The sequence below is a fragment of the Delphinapterus leucas genome, chromosome 5 (assembly GCF_059928025.1).
Source record: "Delphinapterus leucas isolate spDelLeu-1000000601 "Yukka" chromosome 5, BTC_Dleu_Yukka2, whole genome shotgun sequence".
NCBI lineage: Eukaryota > Metazoa > Chordata > Mammalia > Artiodactyla > Monodontidae > Delphinapterus > Delphinapterus leucas.
In genome coordinates this window covers 71,168,124-71,186,075 of record NC_143133.1, presented here as the reverse complement: position 1 = coordinate 71,186,075, position 17,952 = coordinate 71,168,124, and the positions used below count along the sequence as shown (strand labels likewise).

Sequence of the window (17,952 nt, the reverse complement as noted above, 5' to 3'; positions counted from 1 at the left end):
CGGGCCGGCGGGGCGGCCCCGGGACTGCGCCACTCCGGGAGGGAACGGGTGGGGACGAGGATGCGCGCGGCGAGAGGAGGCTTCCACAAGCCCAGAGACGGACCCTCGTGGAACCAGAAAGGATTTTCTCTCCTCCGCGCCGCCGTGAGTGAGGGTGCGCCACGCCAGGTGAGGACCTGTCCACTGCGGACCACGAAGAGACAGGTGCGCGTCCCGCCGTATCCGCGCCTTCCGGCGGCCGCCGCCGCCTCTCCGCCTCCCGGGCTCCGGCGCCGGCTTCTCCCGAGGAGCACCCGTCCCTTTTCCTCTTGGGCCCCTGGACGCGGGCCGTCCCGCAGCAAGTTAAGCGTTGGGCTCACTTCCCAGCTGCCCCGCGGGAAGTTGATTCCTCCTCTCTGCTTGGGCGGCGGCGCAGTCTTGATTGAAAGTTGGCAGCATCTACAGAGATTTTCCACAGTTGCACGTGTGTGAGCGTCTCGCCCCACCAGCCTCACATTTTTAGTCTAGGAAATTGTGTTTGAATCTTGATAACAGGGATTCGGTGAATACATGTGTTGGGAAAACTAGGGCCTTGCCTTGGGGGTGTGCGCTTTCCCTTGGATCCTAAATTTCCTTTTGATTTGATTTTTTTGTTTTGTTTTCATGGAAGAATAACACGTTGCTGTGTATCAGGTTCGGAAACAATCTCATCTATTGCCATTCTTTGGAAACAGGAAGATTTGATTCGAAGGGTAGATCTCAATGTTAAGTTGGAACAACAGGATGACTGGTGGCCAAGTGGGTTTGAAGCTTATCCAAAATAGTTAAGTGTTTTGAGCATATACCCTGTGTTTCTTCAGTGAGGGCCCATTTTTTCCTCTTAGGAAATTCTGAGAATTTACTTGCTTCTAGATGATTCTCCCCTGAAGAGCTGGAGAGGAGAAAACAGCCCCAACAAACCAGTGGGTTTCCCAAATAAGTTTAGGATTTAGCAGGTTGGTTTGTGATGCTGGTAGCTCAGCTGGCGAGAATCACATGTAGTATGGAGTGTCATGATTTACATGGAGAAAAGAAAAGTGTGTATAATATTCTTATTATGTATTTGAAAATATTTTTTTGGTTTAGGTACATTTTCATTGTTTAGGAAAAACTTATACTTTCCCAATACTCCAATTAATCTGATCCATATATTCTCTTGTCAGCTCTAGGCGCTTACTGCATTGTGTTTATGTTAATGATCTGGATTCTTCCTGGAGGTTGTGTACGTTTTGGCTTGTAGAACTGTATAGGGCAAGTGTTGCAAACACATGCGGATCAGTGCAGTGCTCCACCACACATGGGTCCTTGAACTAGAATTTTCACACCTTTACAGATAGGAAAAAATATAGAATATTAATATATGCTTTAGCACTGTCAACCTGTTTACCTACTTATTCTGTATGAAGATAGTCATCTTGGGACTTCCCTGGTGGTGCAGTGGTTAAGAATCCACCTGCCAATGCAGGGGACACGGGTTCGAGCCCTGGTCTGGGAGGATCCCACATGCTGCGGAGCAACCAAACCTGTGCGCCACAACTACTGAGCCTGTGCTCTAGAGCCCGTGAGCCACAACTACTGAGCCCACGTGCTGCATCTACTGAAGCCCGTGTGCCTAGAGCCCGTGCACCGCAACTAGAGAAGCCACCGCAATGAGAAGCCCGCGCACCGCAACAAAGAGTAGCCCCGCTCGCCGCAACTAGAGAAAGCCCGCGCGCAGCAACGAAGACCCAACACAGCCAAAAATAAATAAAAAATTAAAAAAAAATTCATCTTGTTTTCTCAGCAGCTGGTTACTCAAGGGCAGGGGCTGTGTTTTATCAAGTCAGAGTGAAGCTCAGAGAATGGCAACCTTTGCTCCCTAAGTTGACAGTCGACAGCATGGCTGCTGGGGTTGTGGGTAGTGTCTGGCCACTTTTTGCTTTTGGGGAAGAATTGCTGGTCTCTCTGCCTTCCTCTGTGTATGCAGAGTGCTGGCATCCTGGGCCTTGGGCCTCCAGGCACACCTCTGTCTACAGGTTCCTCCAGGTTGACCTGGTTGGTGCCTCCCTTCCCCAGCCCAGCTCTTCCAACTCCTTGGTTTTCACCCCACTCCACCCCTTCATGGGATCCCCCTCCTAGGGAGAATCATCTTATTGTTCAGGGCAGGGAGACTTGGTCCACAGAGTTGACAGGGTTGTTGATCCTCAGCCTGGTGCACAGATGCTCAGCTAAGTATCTGTTGATGACAGTGTCACTTGCTTCAGAGCCCTTCCTGTGCTCTCCTATTATCCAGTCTACACAGGCAAAGTGGAGTAACTGAAGTTGAACCCAGATCAACCGCTGTGGAGGCTAGCTGCCTTGGTTGTATTAGGGTCATAAATTGGGCATTGGAGTCTGTTAGAAAGGAGTGAAATTGGTCCATGGTCACTGCCAGTTCTAAAATTACCCTGTCCCAGGTGATTATGCTGTGAGAATAGCTTTATTAAAAAGATCCCCAGAAGAGAGAAGCTTAGTAGTTGGCTTCACCTCCAAACTTGCCTCCACCTGGGCTTGCCTTTGCATCTCTGCCCTAGCTCAACCTGTCCTTCCTTGGATTGGATTATAACTATTAACTTTCCCACTATATTTGACAGCTCAGAGCTCAGATGGTCACAGCCACATGGTGTAGATGTAGAAAATGACATTTTCCTTTCTTTTTATATTATTATTTATTTATTTTTGGTTGCATCGGGTCTTAGTTGTGGCATGCGGGATCCTCCTTGCGGCGTGTGGGCTTCTCTCTAGTTGTGCGCAAGCTCCAGGGCGCTTGGGCTCTGTAGTTGTGGCATGCGGGTTCCAGAGCACGTGGGCTGTGTAGCTTGCGGCACACGAGCTCAGTAGTTGTGGCATGTGGGCTTAGTTGTCCCGCGGCATGTGGGATCTTAGTTCCCTGACCAGGGATCGACCTCCAGTCCCCTGCATTGGAAGGTGGATTCTTTACCACTGGACCACCTCGGAAGTCCCTGACTTTTTTTTGTTTGTTTAGGGAAAACAAGGATGGAATTTTCCCAAATTGTTATTAAGGAAACAGAGCAAAAGCAAAAAAAAAAAAAAAAAAAAAAGGCATAGAAGTCAATATGATTTTTGTTTTGTTCTTTTCTTCTTTTTTCTTGTTTTAGTTTTAAACCTTTAATCCAAGTTGCGTTTTCCCTCTCCAGAACCAAACACTTGTGATTCTTCGAGTTGGTTATTTTGGTATTTATTGCTTGTAAGTGATACTCGTAATTTTTCAGTTGGAAGCATTATCTGTTGACTTCCTGCTGTGGAAGGTGATGACTTGGCTCTCTTTCTTCTTCTAGCCCCCAGCCTAACCACAGCTTCCCTATTTTCCCATCCTTGCAATAGTTAAACAGTAATTTTGGTTAGATTAACATTCATAGTCAAGCCAAGCACAACTTTTTCTTTTTCTCGGAGTCAGTAATTGCTTTGTTTGTTCACTGGCTTAGTTTTCTATGTACTCATCATTAATTCAACCCAAAACTTTTGACCAGTTTTCTAATTCTTACCTCAGATGAGTCAGGTATTCTGTCAATTCCGTTTTCCCCAAAGAAACTGTCCCTGAGCCTCCTGGCTTGCTCTAGTCTGGACTGGTTGCCCTCTACACATGGGGCACAGATGTCACCCTGAGGACCTCCCTTTGTCATCCTGGGGGGGGGATCCCCATCATTTCTCTCTGTATTGGATCTCCTGTTACCTGTAGTACATGCCTTTCTCTTTCTTTCTTGTAGACTCCTTTTTTTTTGGTATAGCCCCATTCTGAAGGAATTTTCTGGTAAAGGATGCACAGGATGTCTGCTTTCCTTCCTATTTATTTTATCTATTCATATTTTGTCTATTCATTTTTCTTTTTTAAAAAAATCATCCTTGTTTTTGTTTGTTTGTTTATTTATTGCTGCATCGGGTCTTAGTTGTGGCACATGGGATTTTTTGTTGCGGCACGCGGGTTTCTCTCTAGTTGTGGAGGTTAGGCTTCTCTAGTTGTGATGCGTGGGCTCCAGAGTGTGTAGGCTCTGTAGTTTGCAGCACGTGGGCTCTCTAGCTGTGTCTTGTGGGCTTAGTTACCCTGTGGCATGTGGGACCTTAGTTCTCCGACCAAGGATCAAAACTGCGTCCTCTGAATTGGAAGACGGATTCTTAACCACTGGACCACCAGGGAAGTCCCTCATTTTTCAGTAAGTGCCTGAAAATATCTTTTTTCCACAACAATTGATAGTTTGTCTGAGTGTAGACTTCCAGGATGGAAATTTTGAAGGCATTGTTCCATCACCTCCTAGCTTGTGGTGTTGCTGTTGAGAAATTCAGAATTGTTCTGATTGCCTGTAACCTGTCTACAGGTTACAAACCTGCTGTGTTCTTTGTGGAAGTTTGTAGAATTTTCTCTTGGCCTCCACAATCTTGGAGTTTTCATGATGTGTGCTGTGGTATGGATCTCTTTTCATCCATTGTGCTGGGTTCTTTCAATCCAGAAATCTACATCTTTCAGTTTGGGAAATTTTCTTGAGTTATCTCATTGATAATTTCCTCCTCTCTATTTTGTGATGTCTCTTTCAGAAACTTATTGTTCAGATTCTAGATATTTTGGGCTGGATACTAGATATTTTCTTACCTGGAAAGTTTTCTCCTTCCTGAATAGACTCAGTTTCCCCAAGTTGCTATTGTCTGTTTATTTGTTTAGGTCTCTACATTTCATGTTAGAGGCTTTCCTTGTATTTCTGATACCCTAGGCTGTCTACTCACATCTGAGTGGGGGATTAAAAAGCTTGTTGGCTGGGAACTTAACTGTTGGGTGATTTGGCTGAGTCTTTTATTTGGGGAAATTTTGATGTTAGTACCTCTTGGGCTGGTGAGAGTCCTCAGAAAAAGCTCTTCCAGTCTTTTTCCTGCGCGGTGGGAAGAGTCTGGCTGCCAGGGATCTGGGAACGAGGTGGAGAAGAAGGCTGAGTGTCTCAGCATCTGCATGTTATATAACCTCTCCGCAGTATTTCCAGTAAAACACCTGAGCTGTGCCTGACATACTCCAATCCAGAGACTTTCTCTTTTTCACCTTCTCTGGGGTAGTTATATGTTCATGTAATTCCTCTCGGGGAGGGGATAGGGAAGAAACTCCAGGTGTTTTTGCTGGGGTAGAGAAGGGGCCATCACCTAACTGCTCAGAGTGGCTGGAGGGACCTGGGAGATCCAGGTGCTTTCCAAGGAGGCTTTCCATTTTTATTTTATTTTAGATCAGCCCCCGTCCCCCCACTCCCCACAAAGGGTCCAATTGCCTTTAATTATTTAGCATTTTGAGATTCCATGGTATAAATCAGGTTGTTTCTTGGCTTCCCCTCACCCCACCTAAATGTTTTTACTGTTGTCTCTTCTTTCATTCTCCCCATCCTTGTGGGTTTATCCCTTTACTGTCATTTTATTGGGCTTTCAGGAGGGAGAGAAAGTAGAGAATTTTGTTTCATTTTGTTCATTACTACTCCTTAGTGCCTGGAGTGTAGCTTTCTTTTATTTATTTATTTATTTTTTTGGGTACGCGGGCCTCTCACTGTTGTGGCCTCTCCCGTTGCGGAGCACAGGCTCCGGACGCACAGGCCCAGCAGCCATGGCTCACGGGCCCAGCCGCTCCGCGGCATGTGGGATCCTCCCAGACCGGGGCACGAACCCGCGTCTCCTGCATCGGCAGGCGGACTCCCAACCACTGCACCACCAGGGAAGAAGCCCTGATTGTCTTGATTTTTATGGCAAAGAAGAGTGGGTTTGGAAGAGGGAGGGAGGTGTGTGCGGATTAGTTTTCTAGTCTGCTAAGTGTTACGTTTCTAAAAGAAGAAGATGTCTTTGGATTTCAGCAATATTAGGTATATTTTTCCTTTCGTAACTACATGCCATTTATTTTTTAAGGTTGAGAGCTTTGGAAATGCTTAGCTATAGAGTATAAAAATGAAAGACTTTAAATTGTCATATACTACATGAAATGCTTATAAAGTAGAACTCCTCCTCAAATATCCTACTCCCTCTACCTTTAATTTTTTTGAAGTTCTAGCCTGATTTAACGGAGAAAACTTTTCATGTCTTCTCTTTATCCTGAAAAGAGTTCCAGCAGTGTCTTTCTGTTAGGTATTTCCTTAGAAACTCTGATGTCCTCATGTATCTCCCAGTATTAGGTTTCAACCACAACTTGTGAGAGCTCCACATGACTACCCCCAAAAATAAATCGTGGGTTTTTTTCCCTGCAAAGTAGTGATTTCAAAGTTTATTTTTCTGCAAATATAATTTAAGCATGCAGTAAAGTTAGTTTTTACCATTGGGGTTATTTTTGTTTCACAGAAGGCAGTTGGCTTTCTTTTTTGTTTTCCTGCTTTGAGTGCTAAAAATGCTTGATCCTTTAACCATGTAGAGAAACAGAAATACAATTTAACTGAGTTATGAATGCTGTTATATATGTAAATTTATGAATGCTTTTTACTTTTCTTCTTTTTTAAGTATTGTCAACTTATTTGCCACATATTTAAACCAGTTATAGAAGCACTGCATTAAAGAATTCTTGTTCATAGGTTCTGGAATCATAGCTGAAGGTTTTTGGGGCTCAGAGGTGGTGATGCAACCCCCTTTCCTCCCCCAGACAAAGGATAGAACTCTGCCTGCCACTGCGATTCCCCAGCTCTCAGTGTGCTCTTTGGACTCTCCCTGCCATCATTAAAAAAAAAAAAAAGTCATTTTATAGAAATTTATTCATTGTTAAAAAATTGAAACAATATTGAAGCTTATAAAAAAGAGATTAAAAATGACCCCAAAACTATTCCAGAGAGACTCTTGGTGAACCCCCTCTCCATCATCTTTATCATCATTTGACTTTCTACAAATCTTTAGCACCTTTCTAGAAGATAATTAACCTAAGGAGCATTGTGTGCAACCGTTTATGTAACTCCAAATTCTATAATCTTTATATAAATATGTATATGTATATATGTATATATATACACATATTACACATACACACACACATATATACACACACACACTTTTTGAGGTTATAATTAGCTCAGGCATAATGTTCTTTAGTAACAATATTCCAAATAGACATTTTCTTATAAGAAAAATTGCCATGTTTAATAGCTTCGTGACAGTCTTTCATGTTTATATACAATGGTATTTTGAACCACTCCCCAGTTGTTGGACATATGTTTTTTTGTTTGTTTTTAAGTAAGTAGTGTTGCTATATGTTTTTCCCTTTTGGGGATTGTTTCCTTGGGAAATATTTTTCAAAATACCACTCTGGGATTAAAGGATTTCTTGTTTCTGTTAATCAATGTCAGAAGGACACAAAATAATAATTTGAAAAAACTCACTGGCTATATAAAGTTATATAAAGTTTCCATTACCTCTTTTTTGACCTTTTGGATCTACAGTATCTCCTTTGTGTGAAGACATAAGGTTTATTGGGAGTTACTGAGGCCATGCCGTGTATCTGACCAGTTGTAGGTTAGATAATAAAGCCCGAGTAACCTGACTGATTCATTTGCAGAGGCTGTGTTCTTTTGATAAATGTCTATAGCCTCATTTTATTTTGTTGGATGTGTGATAGGAAAAGTTTCCAGGGATCAGTAACAAAATGTGGAGAAATTGTTATGGTATCTGTGAAACTACATTTGTCCTTAGTACCTGGTCTAGAGTTCATGACCCTTTCTGTAAGCGGGGGAAGGCATTATATGTTCAGTAGGGAATTACAGCTCTCCCACCATTTCCCCATTCCTGGACTGCATGAGGAAGTAGGAGGGGCAGGGCAACCAGTAACTGGAGAGAATTTTGCAATAATATAGTAGTTCTTGATAAAGAACTAGAGCAGAGTGAAATTCCTATTCAGGTTTTTCCCCTGACATCTTTCTGACTAATGTTTAAAGCCTGGGCTAGATTTTTAAGTTAGCTATTAAATGGTATTGTGTTCCCATACCTTAGGTTTTCCATCTATTAAACAAAGCATAATGACACACCTAATTAACAGTCCACTTCAGAACGATTCATGGCCTAATGCTTGTAAAGGACTTTGAGCTTTTCCTAGAGTGTTTTATATACATTCATGAGTAATGAGATGGCTTGCTCTATTTAGCAAAGGGCATCTATATTATGCCCATTTTATAGATGAGAAAAGTGAGCCTCACAGAGGATAATGGCTTCTTGAGAATCAGATGGTAGATTTAATGTAATGTCTGTGGAATTTTTCTTGGACTTTGTGGAACAAGTGGAATCTAAAATAAATTCTGCACAAGTGTATTTGTTGGGAAAGTGGATTTTACAGTTTTTAAACAGATAAAACCTTTTGGGGGGATAGGTTACTCCTTTGTAAGGAGGAATCATGTTTGACAAATTCACTAGAGTTCTTGAAGAACTTTAAATGATTTTGGAAGTTAGGGATAAACTGTGATTTTCCAAGTGTTTTTGAAAAGACTCCACACAAAAGCTATTAAATAAATTGAGTCAGTGGGAGGTTGGGAGAAATGTTTTTAAAAGTCAGGAATAGGGGCTTCCCTGGTGGCGCAGTGGTTGAGAGTCCGCCTGCTGATGCAGGGGACACGGGTTTGTGCCCCGGTCCAGGAAGATCCCACATGCCGCGGAGCGGCTAGGCGCGTGAGCCGTGGCTGCTGGGCCTGCGCGTCCGGAGCCTGTGCTCCGCAACAGGAGAGGCCACAACAGTGAGAGGCCCGCATACCGCCAAAAAAAAAAAAAAAAAAAAAAAGTCAGGAATATGGAGGGGACTGGAAGACAGAACAAAGGTTAAGCATAGATGGACATTTCTCAGGTTACAAACGTGAGTAAACTATTTATTACTATTTTTAAAATAAAACATGTAGAAGAGGGAGTACACAGTGTAAACTCCAAGTTTACAGTCAACAGGAACCTTTTGGGACATTAAAAAGCCAAATTGCTGGTCTCAAGTTTATGCAAAATGGCAGGGAAGAGGTAAAGAATGCATTTAGGTAAAATGAGTCCATCTGTACATGCAGATGGACGTTCTGGTTTTTACTCAAGAAAGAGATTCAGATATTACTGTAAACTCTTAACTGAAGACATTGATTCAGTGTAGGATTTGGAACGAAAAAGCTAGTTAAATCTTAGCTGTTGTTACACACGATTCAGAAATACCACCTTACCCATTTTCATAATCCTTCAGCATCTAAGATAGTTTCATCAATGTACCTTAAAAACATAATGCACTTAGAAAAAAGCCAACATATTAATCAAAGCATAGAGGATTGAGTAAAGTAGACTCCTGTCCAACTCTTTGGTCTAGAAAGATAAATGCTGAGGAGACATGTGGACAGGGTGTGCCCTCTTATACCATGGCAACCTGAGCATGGTACAGGGAGACCATTCATTTGCACCTTCTTTATTCCCAAATAATGCCCCAGTGGCCCCCAATAGTTAGTTGAGCACATAAATGTGCTAGGCTCCATGCTAAACCCTTTACATTGGATTATCTCGTTTAATCCTCCCAACAACCCTATAAAGTAGGCAAAATTATTTTAAGCATTTTACAGATGAGGAGCCTGAAGCCCAGGGATTCAGGGGAATTTGGTTAGATGGTGGAGGTAGAGTTCAGAACAATACAGTCCGACTCCAGAGTGTACTCTGATAGCTCTCCTGAGCTATCCACACTGAACTACCCTCTTCCCCTCTCCTTCTGTTATTTTCCTTCCTGGTCAACAGAGTTGGACAACCTAGAAGAAAAATAAAGGTCTGCTTCAAACAAAACCAAAAACAACCAGTTCTTCTGGGTATCATTCCATGCTTCATAGTACTATAGATCCTAAGGTTTCTTTAGAGCAGCACTGGTGAATAGAAATATTCTGTGAGCCAGACATACAATTTAAAAGTTTCTAGTTGCCACATTAAAAAAAAGCAAAACGCAACAAGTGAAATTAATCGTAATAGTATTTTTTTGTGTAGCCCAACATTTTTTTTGCGGTACGCGGGCCTCTCACTGTTGTGGCCTCTCCCGTTGCGGAGCACAGGCTCCGGATGCGCAGGCTCAGCGGCCATGGCTCACGGGCGCAGCCGCTCCGCGGCATGTGGGATCTTCCCGGACTGGGGCACGAACCCGTGTCCCCTGCACCGGCAGGCGGACTCTCAACCACTGCACCACCAGGGAAGCCCTGTAGCCCAATATTTTAAAAATATTATAATTTCACCATGTAATCATGTAAAAATTATTAATGAGATACCAGAAACAACTCAGGAGCTTGATATGCGCAATACAATATAGTACAATACAATGCAATTCAATAGAATATCTTATGCACTGCAGTGGATAAAGTAAAATGTAGTCCAACCAAACAAAGTTAATGGAAACATATTTACACCACTTCAGTTTTAAATTTTAAATTGAAATTAATTAAAATGAAATAAAATAAAAAAAAATAGTCCTCAGTTTTACTAGCCACATATCAAATGCTTAATAGCTATTTGTGGAGAGTGGCTACCATATTGAATGGAGCAGCTCCATAGCAAAAGTTATTCTCTGTCTCCAAAGGCCTGGGGACTCGCAGATTCTCCATCCCCACCCTATCCCTTGACCCCTCTCAGCCCCCATGTCATATTCTCTGCCTACCATGTACAGTTGTGCAGGTTATACACTGCAAAACTCTGGGATATGTCATTTACATGGAAGATCTAGTAGATTTGTTTACTGTGAGTTTTTTGGAAGATGGAAGTAAACTTTCTAAAGGAAGAGACACTTTTTCCTAGTTCATGCAAAGGCATTTTTTTTTGAGGAGGGGAGGCTGTGACTGTAGTCCTTTTATACCTTCCAAGCATTCCAGCAGTTGGCCCCAGGCATCATTCTTATGTATGCTCAGCACTTTTCCAGTGCCCACAGCCTATGGCTGAAAGTAACGAAGCAGCTTCAGTCAACTTCTCCTCCCCGCAAAATAATGTCATGAAGCCATAGTCATTTTTCATGGTAGGTTACCTTGGAGCCATGTGTCTTATTCATAATTGTATCCTCAGTGCCTGGCACATAATAGGTGCTCAACACATTTATTGATTTTAATTGTCATCTTAGAGTTCATTCAGGGACCCTGTATTGTATCCTGAGTTGCCCTTAATGAATCTTGACCCAGGGATGATTTATCCAAGTGCTGACTTGGCTCTCTCTTTCACCGAGTCACAGCTCACTCTTCAAGCTCACCCTTGTTCTAAATAATAATTGTCATGATTGTTATTATTACTAATAATAGCTACCATTTACTGATCACTTTATGTCAAGCATTGTGCTTAGCAGTTTATGTGCATTATATCATTTAATCTTTCCAAACAGCTCTAGAAGGTAGGTACTATTCTATTTTATAAGGAGGAAACTGAGGTGCTGAGAAATTAAGTAATTTACCGGAGGTCACCCAGCTAGTAAGTGTCAAAGCTAAAGTTTAAAACCAGTTCTGTCTGACTTCAAAGCCCTTCTGTGCTTAAGCAGCAAGACTGGGCTTCTTTTTTGGTATCTGGTGCCTGACTGACAAGTGACCACACTGTCTATAGTAGACTTATTATTTGTTTGCCCAGACTTCCTTCCTCTGGGGAACATCTCTGTCCACAATCCATGTGGTTTGGGTGGGGTTGACACCAATGCCAGGGATGGTCATGTGACTCAGCTTTGGCCAATCTGAGAAGCCTTGTCCATCTGACCAAGTGATTGGTTCAGGGGTGAGCACATGACCCAGGCTTACTCAGTCAGGCTCCTTTTCTGCTCCAGTTTAGGAGAGGAGTCATTCTTTTCCTCTGGGAGTTTTTGGCTGCTGGAGTGATATAGCATAGAGCTCCTGGTGGCTATCTTTCCACTACATGGAGGAAGTTATGTGAAATAGGACAGAATGAATGAGGCTGGCATGCAGTGAGAAGTAGCACTGAGTGGTGGTGAGAGCACAGACAGCATCATTTGAACCCCAGGATTCAGATGTTTCTGAAGCTTCCGGGACTTCTTGGTTATGTGAGTTAATACATTCCTTTTGCTGCTGTTGTGTGCCTAAATCTAGTTATTTGCAATTGAAAACCCTGCCTAATAGACAGACTTTTCAGAAGATATTTTTGTCTTGCATTCCTCATTGCCATTCTCTGTCTACACTTTGGATGAGCTCACTACATCTTGGGCCTTGGTGCCTACTGTTGTCTGCCCCGTGCCTGGAGATCTTTGATCCCTGTAAACTCTGTACATGTTCAGCTTGCTTCTTCCCTTTCTGGTCTGTGAGCCCTGTCCTAGTGAAGGGAGATACCCCACCCAACCGAATCCCTCCCTGATACTCTCCCCAACCCGCTACCCCCATGGCACAGCCAACCCACAGGGATAAGGACTGTGCCATGAGTGGAACACTAGGGAAATCTGTTCTTTGCAGACATTAGAAAAATTACTCATCAATGTACTTTTGAATGTTGATCAAAGACTGTTGACTTCTTAACTCATCTGGCCCCTGACACTGTCTGGGATCTCAGCCAGTTTAGGCTAAGGCATTGCCTCTTATCCCCAGTTTCCTTGGCTCCCAGCCTTTCTGATCAGCTGTCTACTTATGTACACTCAACTGCCCTGTGATTCTGAGCTTCCATCCTTCTACTGGCTTCCTTCCCAAATCTTTCCGGTGGCCCTCTGAGGGCATTGTTCCATTGTGAATCAACATTCCCACACCCCAGCCATCTCACAGTGAAAACACTCCCGTTTCTGCAGCTCTCTCTGCTGTAGCCTTCTCGTGGCTTCCCTTTGCTGCTTCCAGGTCTTACCAAAACCCTTTCTCCTTTAGCGTTCAAGCCACTCATGCAAATACCCTTCTGGTTTCTCCTTTTGTCACCAACCTCTTGGTCATTCTGCTTGATAGACTCACCTGGTTCATGGTCTTCTCTTCCAGCTCTGCCATCTCTGCATTCATATGTACAACTAACTTCCTGTGTCTGTGGTAAGTTGTGCAGTAGCCTTGAGGTAGTTCAAAGGAGTAGCTAATTGTGGCCAGAGTGGGATATAAGGGAGACTTCATAAAAGAGATTACCTATGATCAGGACCTTAGAAAATGAGTAGGATTTCAACAGGTGCTCTTCTAGACAGAGAGAACAACTCAGACAAAGGCATGGGGATGTGAAAACGTTTAGTTGCTTGAGCTCTTAGAAATAAATGGTAGGATGGGAAGAGGGAACCCAGATGGGATTTGACATGATTATATGTACTTAAGATTAAGGAATAACCCTAAGGAGGATCCAGTGTGGAGACTGCAAGCGAAGGACCAGCCTTTATTATTTTTTATTTATAATTTTTTTAAAAATTAATTATTTTATTTTTGGCTGTGCTGAGTCTTTGTTGCTGCACGCGGGCTTTCTCTAGTTGCAGCGAGTGGGGGTTACTCTTCATTGTGGTGCGTGGGCTTCTAATTGCAGTGGCTTCTCTTGTTGCGGAGCACGGGCTCTAGGCGCGTGGGCTCAGTAGTTGTGGCATGCAGGCTTCAGTAGTCATGGCTCACAGACTCTAGAGCGCAGGCTCAGTAGTTGTAGCACACAGGCTTAGTTGCTCCGCGGCATGTGGGATCTTCCCGGACCAGGGCTCAAACCTGTGTCCCCTGCATTGGCAGACGGATTCTTAACCACCACGCCACTAGGGAGGTCCCCACCAGCCTTTATTATTATTACTTATTTACTTACTTACTTACTTACTTATTCATTTATTTATTTATTTATTTATTTATTTATTTATTTATTTATTTATTTATTTATTTATTTATTTTTGCGGTACGCGGGCCTCTCACTGTTGCGGCCTCTCCCGTTGCGGAGCACAGGCTCCGGACGCGCAGGCTCAGCGGCCGTGGCTCACGGGCCTAGCCGCTCCGCGGCATGTGGGATCTTCCCGGATGGGGGCACGAACCCGTGTCCCCTGCATCAGCAGGCAGACTCTCAACCACTGCGCCACCAGGGAAGCCCCAGCCTTTATTATTAAAGGGAGGAGTACTTTGAAGTTTTCAGACATAGGATGATGTTGTAAGTTACAAGACTGAAACTCTGTCGGGTTGATTATAAAAAGAAGAGGAGTAATTAAAGCAATTGAAGGAAGTCCATAATAAGACTGAGGATGAAAAGAGAAGGGATAGTGGAAGGAAAGGTGGGAGGATTTGCAGAGCAGACTGGTTATGAGGGTGCAGGGAGCAGGGCAGAGAAACGAGGCAGAACGTCTGCTGCTTAGGAGATGGGAGACGTTGAGGCCCTGCCTGGTGACAGGTGATTTGAAAGTGTAGGATGCTGGGGGAAAACAGCTGCATACTAGATGTGAATCAAAGTAGTTGGCCTTTCAATTACCTTATGTATAAAGAGTAAGATGTTTATTTCATGATGGTAAAAATGACTTAAATTATGTAAGCTTGGGAATTCCCTGGTGGTCCAGTGGTTAGGATTCTGCACTTTCACTGCCAAGGGCCCAGGTTCAGTCCCTGGTTGGGGAACTAAGGTCCTGCAAGCCATGGCTAAAAAAAGTATAAATAAATAAGCTAAAGATGTTTCTCAAACTGTTCTATAGAACACTACAACTCTGGGAGATGTTAATGAGGTTAATCAGGTTCAAGGGAAGTAGAATGAATTCTATGATCAAATAAGGGTGGGAAATACTGCATTCTGTATGATTCACAGAGCCTATTCACGTATTGAAGGTTTTGAGAAATGCGCACAAGGAACCAGTTTGACATTGTTTAACCCAGATTTTCCCAAATATATTTGTTTATTCAGCAAGCATGAAGTAAACACAGACTATGATAGTATAATTTGGCCACTGGTCCTGCAGTAGAGAATAAAATCAGCCCATGTCCCTGCCCTTGTGAGATTACAGTCTGGTGTAATCTAACAGGTTTCGAGGGTTCTGGAACAGCTTGGGAAGCTTTGAGGTAAGGCGTTTAGATATTCTTGTTTGTGGTCTGCAGTGGAGCAGAGCAGATTATCTGCCAGCCTGTCTCTCTGCATCCCTGTCTCTGCATTACACCAGTACCTCCACTTCTTCTCAGAATGTTTCCTGCACCTTCTGCTTTGGGGATGGACAGAGCTGATGACAAGATAACTTTCAGGTCTGGGAAGTTGGTGACTTGCCCAAGGTCACCCAGCTAGTTAGTGGCAGAACCGGAGCCAGAACCCAGCTCTTCGGATTCTGGGTCCTGCGCTCATTCCATTCTTGGTGAGAAGGGACAATTTGGAATGCCTGAAAACGGAAGCAAAATTAGGTAGACTAACAGGTTGAGTGAGATACTATGGATTATGCCAGTTTCATCAATAATAGCGGGGCTGATTTAGATATCACCACCACCACCACCATCATTGCCATCACTAATGTTGAGTAATTACTGGGACTCATGTACTGTGCTAAGCACTTTATATATATTTAATTTCCACAACAACTCTGTGAAGCAGTAATTATTACCCCATTTTACAGATGAGGAAACAAGCTCAGAGAGGTGAGTGGTGTATCCATGTTTACTTTTTTTTTTACTTATTTTTTTCTTTGCTTCTAAAATTTCCTCTCAGAATCAGTCTGTCTTTTTTCTCTTGCCATTTCAGCTTGCCTGGCTCTTTCTCTTTGTAAAAAGCTGATCTCAGGGACTTCCCTGGTGGCGCAGTGGTTAAGGCTTCACGCTCCCAATGCAGGGGGCCCGGATTTGATCCCTGGTCAGGGAGCTAGATCCCACATGCATGCCGCAACTAAGAGTTCCCATGCCACAACTAAGGAGCCTGCAGGCTGCAACTAAGGAGCCCACCAGCCGCAACTAAGGAGCACACATGCCGCAACCAAGACCCGGCGCAACAAAATAAATAAAACAAATATGAAAAAAATACCCCTCTGATCTCAGAAAGGATCGGATCTTTTATTTATTCCATGTCAGGTAGCATTCTTCAAGTATTTAGTGAGTACTTACTATGTGAAGGAACTATTTTAGGAGCTGAGGATCCAGTGGTGAATACACAGACTAGGTTCCTGCTCGTGTGGAACTCACAATCAGTGGGGAGATCACACAATTAAAAACAATCGATAGAAGTGTCACATAGTGATAAATATCATGCAGAAAATTAAAATCCCTGTTTTAATTTAACCAGAGTGACTGGTTATCTCTTTTAGATTGTGTGGTCAAGGGAAGACCTTTTTGCGAAAGTGACATTTAGGCTGAAATATGAGTTTTAAGAAGTTATTGGTTAGAGAGTGAGCAAGAGGGAACAGGTGGAGTGATTTTCTAGGTAGAGGGAACATGATTTGCAAAGGCCTCCCCATGCTGTGAGTTTGCTGTGTGTGAAGGACAGGAAGAAGGCTGGTGTGGATGCATAGTGGGTCAGGGAGGGAGTGGTACTAGATGAGGCTGGACAAGTAGGTGATGTACTAAGTTAAGAGATGTTTAGTCTGAGTGCAGGGAGTCCATTAGGGGGTTCAAGTAGGACTGAGGACATAAGCTGATTTATGTTTTTAAAAGTTTGTGTTGACTGATGAATGGAGAAAGGATTGTAAGAAGATAAGGAAGGAAATAGTGAGACCTCGTAGGAGGATGCTACAGTAGTCCTGACAAGGGATGATGGTGGCTGTATCAGTTATTGCCACAGTAATGCCATGCAACAAACATCCCCATAAACTTAGTGGCATAGAGGAATAAGGATTTATTTTTGCTCGAGTCAGTGGGATGGTTGGGTAGTTCTGCCGTTCTGGGCCAGGCTCAGCTGATCTTGACTGAGTCTCCCCCTGTCTATGATCAGCTGTCGGTCAGGTAGGTAGCTCTGCCATATTGCCTGGTTTTCCTGATGTGTTTGGCAGGGCCAGCTGGCTGTCAGCCATCTAGGATGGCCTCGGCTGAGATGGCTGGGACAACTTTGCTCTCCTCTGTGTGTTTATGTTCATCCCTCTAGTAGGCTAGCCTGGGCTTATTCTCAGGCTGGCCCAGTCATAGTCTCATGGTGATCACAAAGAAGCAAAAAGGAAGTAGAAATGAGTAAGCAGCTTTTTAATCCTTAGCTTGTGTCAAATTTGCTACTGTCCCATTGGTCAAGGCAAGTTGCAAGAGTACATCCACAGTTAGTATAGGAGGGCATTGTCAAAGAGCAAGGATACAGAGAGGTGTGAAAAAATGCAGAGAGGCATGAAAAATCAGGGCCATTAGTGCAATCAATCTACTGCATTAATGGGAGAAAAGCGAAGTAGAGACTTGAATATTCAAGTTTAGAATATTTTGGAGGTACAGTCTGAAGACCATGCTGATAGATTAGAATTGAGGTATGAGAGAGAGGAATGAATCAAAGATAACTCTTAGAATTTTGGCTGGGCAGCTGGGCAGCTGGTGAGGCCATTTACTCAGATAGCAAAGACTAGGTAAAGAACAAATTTTAGAGGACTATCTAGCACTCTGTTTTAGCCATGTTATGTTTGAGATACTTGTTAGATAGTCAAAGATGTCAGGTTTGCAGCTGAATATATAAATCTGAGGTTCTTGGGGACAGGGCTAAAGATGTAGCTTTCAGGGTTATCAACCTATAGATGGTATTTCAAGCCATCCAGCTGGATGAGGCAGCCTCTGAGGAGGAGGTATAGATGAAGAAGCAAAGCAAGCCCAGGATAGAGCCCTGGTGCGCACCGGTGTTTAGAAGTAAAGCAGGAAAATAGAAGCCAGCAAAGGAGACCGAGAAGGTGCAGACTCTAAGATTGGAGAAGAATCCGGGAAACTCTGGTGTCCCAGAGAACCAAGAGAATCTAAGCATTTCAAGGAGAGAATGGTCAGCTGTGTTTAACACTGTTGGGAGAGACAAGAACTGGGAAGTGACCGTTGGGTCTGGCAACAAGGCTGTTCTTGGTGACTTTGAGAAATGCAGTCTTAGTAGAATGATGGAGACAGAAGCCCAACTGGAGCAGTTTGAGGAAAGCACATGAATTGAGAAGCAGGGACAGCAACTCTAATCCTG

General features: G+C 43.4%; 1 protein-coding gene and 1 pseudogene across 4 annotated transcripts in view; both read left to right on the top strand.

Annotated features, from left to right (window-relative positions):
* TEC (tec protein tyrosine kinase) overlaps positions 1 to 17,952 on the top strand; it is a 149,427-nt gene that overhangs the window by 9,151 nt on the left and 122,324 nt on the right. The window lies entirely within an intron of this gene.
* Positions 5 to 17,952, top strand: part of LOC149749145 (large ribosomal subunit protein uL6 pseudogene) — a 36,443-nt pseudogene continuing 18,495 nt past the window's right edge.